This window comes from Botryllus schlosseri, chromosome 11 (assembly GCF_051294905.1).
Source record: "Botryllus schlosseri isolate E-star chromosome 11, Bs_hap1, whole genome shotgun sequence".
NCBI classification, from domain to species: Eukaryota; Metazoa; Chordata; class Ascidiacea; order Stolidobranchia; family Styelidae; genus Botryllus; species Botryllus schlosseri.
Window position 1 is genome coordinate 16,448,172 of NC_137246.1, and position 6,647 is coordinate 16,454,818.

Here is a 6,647-nt window from a genome sequence, read left to right on the forward strand (position 1 = left end):
GACTCATTATTTTATCACATTGGGCGGGTACAGGCGAATTCGCCAAGGTTGAATGAACACAAGTTCTACTCGTCTTGTGTCGCCAACCAGCGTGTTGACTGCTGGATTTACAATGGTTAGTATCATGTTTATGATCATTTTTATGAATTCAAAGTATACTTTACGAAACGCAATACAATGAGACGAAACGAAGGAGTCGAAATGAATTGGTGAAGTCAATTATCAAACTCCCCCCTTGGCCTACAAATATATAGCTGCCACTCACAAAATGGTTCAAGAGAAGGATCAGATTTTCGCCTGCACCGTTGAGATGTCTCGAGGATGGCGATATACGATACAACTTGGTCTAGTCTGCAGTCTCTGCACTACCAATTTTCTTCTCCATGCTATCCGTGAATGCTGACTTGCTGAGCCCATAGCTGGATAGCCGCGGTCCGTGAATACCAGTTCTCGGGTCTTTGGTCTGAACCGGCCGGGGATTGAATCCACGGCCTACTGATCAATAAGCAGGCCGTATCACCATTACGCTATCTCGCCCGATGTTTTCATTAGCTGATAAGCTGGGCGGCTCGCGGGTAAAATAAATCTTGCGAGATGCAAGATGCTAGGAAGAGTGAATTTACTTCAGCTCTTCCATGGTTCTAGTTGCAGATTTTGAAAATTGGGTAGTTCTAGTGCTAGTTGCTAGTTTATATAATTGAGTAGTTCTAGTTGCGCTTTTTGAAAATCCAATAGTTTGTACAAGTCTAGCTGCAGAGTCGGGCTCGCTAGTAATCTTATGGTAGAGTGAGATGTCGAGTATATATGTGTCATGTTATCATAGGCTTACCATACGTCCTCTTTTAAGAGGATTTGTCCTCTTTTTTGACTTTTTTGAAAGTGTCCTCGGAGGACGCCCTTTTGTCCTCTTTTTTGAGATTTTGTCGTCTGTTTTGAAAATTTAGGTCAGATTTAGAGGAAATCGCGAGTGATATGCCGTAAATTAGCGCAGAAGTGAAGCTCCGGCGGGTAATACGGAGGGAAAAGTGGTGATTTAAGCCCCGAGCGAAAAGAAGACCTTTTTTTTTTTTTTTTTTAGTCAACCACCTGGCAATGTAGAGAGAAAAACGTTATTCGTTATTTTGAGCTCTGAGTGGAAGTGATGACCTTTTTTTTTAGTCAACCGATCACGAAGTGGGAAAAATTTACCGGTTTTTGAGAATTCTTCTCCAGTTTTGCATGTCTGAAATTTCTGAAAAAGTGTCCTCTTTTTACATTTCCAAAATATTGTAAGCCTATATATATATATATATACTCTTATCGAAAAGAGTGCGTATTTCCACCCGTGCACCACCTCTGATATACAGGTGTTAATGTACAGTGCAGTCAGTGCACAGTGTACAATGTACAGTGTACACTGTACACCCATGGCACACGAAACCAGAACCTCTCTCAGACTTATGGTCTGTGGACATATGAGCAGTGAGCACTGAGCAGGCGACATTAAAGCATGCGACAATCGGGCATGCTACACATGAGCTTGTGGCTTAGGTCACGGGTTAGGGGTAGTAATGGTTGGGTTAGGGTAAGGCTGGCGTTAGGATATATAGGAGATAATCTCAGGGCTATGTTTCGGGTTAGGGTTAGTTTTTGGATTACAAAGTCACATGCTAAAGTGACGCATGCTAATGTGTCACATGCTCAACTGTCGTTTTCCATTGTGCATGCTCATATGCATGCTCATATGTCGGGCAACCCAGACTTGTACCGCGGTACAAATCGAGTACTACATTTTAATCCAAATTATGCATGCACGTAGAAAGGTGCATGTACGTACGTCCGAGTTCATTAGCGCAGGAAGCTGATCCGATCGATGTATTATCGGCATTGTCACATGTAATTAACCATAAATTTCTGCTATTATCTTGGTAAATTTGAAATAAATTTAATAAATTCAACAGGATGCCGGCTGGGTGCGCGCCTGCTAGTATCGTAACTGCTAGTATCGTAACTTTGTCACTGTACACAAGCGACTATTGAGCGCTCACTTGTCGGCTCACGTGTCAATTCTGACATATTATGACGCCGCCTCTTTATGACGTCATCGATCCCGCATACCCTCAGAAAATTAGAGTTCAGCGCATATCGTACGTGTGGGCGATTCCAATATCTTTCGAGTGCCCACACTGCAGTCATTCCCGGAGGTCACGAATAATTGCAACATGCTTCATCAAAATAGTTAATAACAGAGATTAAGTCGGATATAACCTCATGCATTGTATGTGTGGTATGGCTGATGTATAATTACGTGCCATAAATTTCTCAAGACACCACTTCCACCGGTAAATTTGATCACGTTGGCTGAGAGAGGATCCAAAATTGATAGTATGGCACATACCATTATTGATAAATTTCGCGCTTGGTGTGACAAGAAAGAAATGCGCACTGCGTTCCGTAACACTAGTACAGGCGATTTGGGTGCGAACTAAACCGATAGAAAGACATATACAAGTTAGGGCTGCATTAAAATCAAAAATCAATTTGAAACAAAACATGTTTAAAACATATGGCCCTATTGTTTAAAACATGTTTTTTACTGTTTTTTTTAGCCAATAAAATGTATCGGGTAAATATGCCTCCTTCGACGAAACAGCCTCCCGACCACTGTCATAAACAGACCAAAAATATCTTTAACTGGGACTCCAGTAGCACTTTTCAGGTCGGCTGTCATCATCATCAGAATAGCCACTCCGTACCAACGATCTATATCTATGCTATAACTGTTGAACCGACGACGATTTCGAGGGTTTCAGCCGATTCACTCCACATCTTATACGTCGATTATATTGGGTGCAAATCGTCCGTAACCTCATTCTACAAGTTCTTAGAAAGTATTTACAGAATTATGACACGATTATTTTGAAAGGCATTTTTCTAAATTATTTGTTTCAAATACAACGCTATATACAAGTCTTGCGTACGCTGTTATAGGCTCGTAATTCTACCCTTCATTGAGGGCGTGCGTTTTTGCGAATCGGGTGAACCGGTTGTCGAGCATTTCCAGCCTATTAGTTGGTGATATTTATTATAATAAACCAATTTATTAGTGACATAAGTGGCATAGTCAAGGAAGGGAACGATATGACTGTAATTAAGATGTAGCCTACTGTTGGGACTCGTATTCCATGTGCACAAAGACATGTCTATCCAATGCCTTGAAACCTTAAATGACGGTACCACACAGGACCAAAACAGCACTTCGTCAGCTCCCCCCCAAACAAACGGTGATCTTGGGCCCAAACCCAAACTTCTGGGGGGCTGCGTCCCCAGACCCCCCATCACACTGTATGTTTTACTGTTACTTTTATCGGCGACATTTGTTGTTCTGTTTATAGTAACTTTAGTTAATAGTCTAACCGCGAGATGCGCGAGAACTTTCCATAATTCATGATTGAATTGGTTAATATGATCGGGAATTGCATATATATTGGTATGAGATTTTTATCCTCTCTCTGCTGACGTAATCAGATTTACCGGTAGAGCTGAGTCAGGTGTCTTGGAAAATGTAGTGCCCGTAAATAATAACACTGTGATGCGTTTGAAAATTAATTTTCAAAGGTCAAAGATGTTTTAACTTTTTTTGGATTATTTTTTTGCGCTGAACTCAAAAATGAAACCAGTTTTTCTCAATCAGGTCAAGTTTTTTCTCTACGGCATATTCAATTATGCCAGCTTTTGTTCATTATTATACACAAAGAAACTAATTTATGTGGTAGCGGGGCCTACGATAACTAAGTTATTATTATTAACTTAAGTTATCGTAGGCCCCGGTGGTAGCTTAATTGCTCATGCATGTTGTCAATTTTTGCAAGATGGTAGGCCTATTTATATTTGAATTCAAGGTTTTGCAATGACAGCCGTTTTAAATACTACTAAAATATAATAACAAAATTGAAATAAAGGCAATTACAACTGACCAAGAAATCATAATTTTGTTCAATGGCGCTCAACCTAACAGAAAAAGGTAAAAGTTAATATGTTACACTATAGATACGTAAACACGTAAACATCAAAAATGCGTTTTAAATGCGAAACCATTGCCAACATCAATGTGTGAAGTGTGAAATGAAAACGAAGTATCAAAATAGCTTAACAAAGAAAGCGTCGTGCGGAACCAGATGACATAAGAAACTGATGCTGATATTCCGACGACAAATACAATAACAATATAAGATACAAATGATTTATGCTGATCATAAATGTCGCTTCAAAGATTATCTTACATGTTTGGAGTTACGTGCGGATCTCTTTTTAAGCACCAATGGTTATCTGCAAACATGTTCACGTCCCTGTATCCTTGATACCCTTCTTCCATTCGGCGAAGGTCTTGGTGGAATCTCTCTCCTTGGTGTTCGGTGTAATCACCACAGTTGACTGGAAAACAATCCTAATGAGAACTCAGAAAGTGCATTTTCACAGACATCAGGGTTCCAACTTCCAAGGGATTGAAAGCTTCCAAGCAGTTCTTTGACCTGTGGTTCGTAATCAGGGCTTCTATATGCGTTCCTGGGAATTTTAAAATGACTACTCGAAAAGCTGCCCTTGGTCATTTTTCTACTGCACCCATGTGTGCAGTGAAACCTTCGTCTTTGATCAGTTCACAGATGTGGCCTATGCCCAAAGCTGATATAAATCCTTAAACGTCTTTACAGTAGCCTATACTATAGGGCGGTGGTTCTCAAACTTTTTTAGACACGCCCCCTTTTTAAAGTGAAAAATTTCGCGCCCCTTCTAGTGATATTACGAAATATTAAAGGGAGAAATAAGATTGGTAGCAATCCCAACGGATAGTTTGATGGCATTGAAGGTTATGGCTATTGATGAGATAATTCTCAAATATGAACTTCGGACAATAGACAATAGAAATACCATGAGCTGCTGGAAACAGCGGCCTCGCGACCCCCTTCAGATGCTTTCGCACCCCCCCCCCACCACTTTGAGAACCACTGCTTTAGGGAATGGTCTTTGTCATAATTGAAGTATTTTCTAAACTTTTCATCAAAACATCATTGCTTAATCCTGTTCATGACGTCACAAATCTTAATCGCATAACGCTGAAAGCTGCAGTTTTTGTAAATTCTAAAAATCTAGACCTGATTGAATAAAACGGATAACAGTTTTGGATTCGGCATCAAAAAGTACACTAACAACCGTCAATACTTTAGTGACCTTATAATGAACGCAGCAAAGTGTAATTAAACAAATTTAAAAAAAAACGTTGATATAATGACTTTGTTACATGATGTTATTTCGTGATATCCTGCCTGCGATACGTTTTTGAAAAATTTGCATAAATTGTCAAAAAATACTCTATCACTAATATTAATTCACGAAACAATTTTGGGGCCCCTTCGAGGTCGGGCCACCCCAATTGAGGGGTTTGGTAGTTACGGTTCTGGTACCACAGCATACAAAACAATTGCTTATTTGTTACAAGGTACAAATTTAACAAATATAAGCCTATCTCTAGGGAAATTCTGTTGGTGCATGCTGAATTGTTGATCGACTCGCAGTCGCAGCGTGGTCACGATAAAGAGCTAACCACGTGGTCAAAGAAACTCACAGAATAAGTTTCGGTGATGTGGGTAACTGTCGTTATTTTCATTGTGATCGCATGATATTTAAACTACACTACGCGATCCATATTTACTGCCACGGTATTGCAACGTGAGACAAATGAGTGGTAACCCACTCGACTATGTGATTTTAATCGAAATATATTCACTGGCCTTTTCGAATGCTTTATGTTTCGTAGTGTCAGAAGACATGTCCTCACGACAGCCTTTGCATCTACAATATCAGGAGAATTGACCACTTGCCCTCCGAGGACGCACTATTGTCCTTTTTTATTACGTTGATTGTTCGGCGAGTGCATACAGACAACCAAAAAAGGTTATATCGCGCAAAAATACTCGTGAAATAGGTGGCAATGTAGGCCTAATTGATCCGACGGTTGACTAAAATGAAGGTCAACCAAGCCTAAATTGGTCGTGGAAAACGGTTTTCAGGTGCCCTGCCCAGTCGGGAAAATGACCTTGTTTTAATCAACCAACGAGCGATTACCATATTCTTGAAGACATCCAGTTTTAATGTTTGTTAATGTTCCTTGTTAAAAGTGTCCTCTTTCTCCGATCTCAAAATATGGTAGCCTAACCCTAATCAGCACAAGAAGTCACACTACACATACTTACCGTCCTCCAACGAAAATTCTCCTCACAATATGTTTTACAAATGCTATGCATCGCATGAATTTTCAATACTTCATCAAACGACACCAGATCATCCTTTGAGAATGACGCCGTGAATGAGACTTGCCAAGTCATTATTTCACATAATTTAGGCTAGGAATCGCCTGAATCAGTGGTTCCCAACGGGGTCGACAATGTTGGAACGTCCAACGAGATACATTTATCAACAAGGCCAAAATATGCACGTGAAGACGGCCTATTCTGCATATGACGCAAAAAAACGTCAACTCAACGGAAAGCAGACGCGAAAATCGGTTTCCCGAGCACCTACTAGGAAAAATGACCCTTCATTAGTCTATTCACTAGCGATCAAAGTCACGTGAATAAATTTCCTGTTTACACGTCCTCTTTTTCGGTTTC

At 40.2% G+C, this 6,647-nt stretch overlaps 1 long non-coding RNA gene across 1 annotated transcript in view; it reads left to right on the plus strand.

The window, feature by feature from the left end:
• The window catches only part of LOC145449982 (uncharacterized), a 337,566-nt gene that overhangs the window by 96,335 nt on the left and 234,584 nt on the right, over positions 1-6,647 (plus strand). The window lies entirely within an intron of this gene.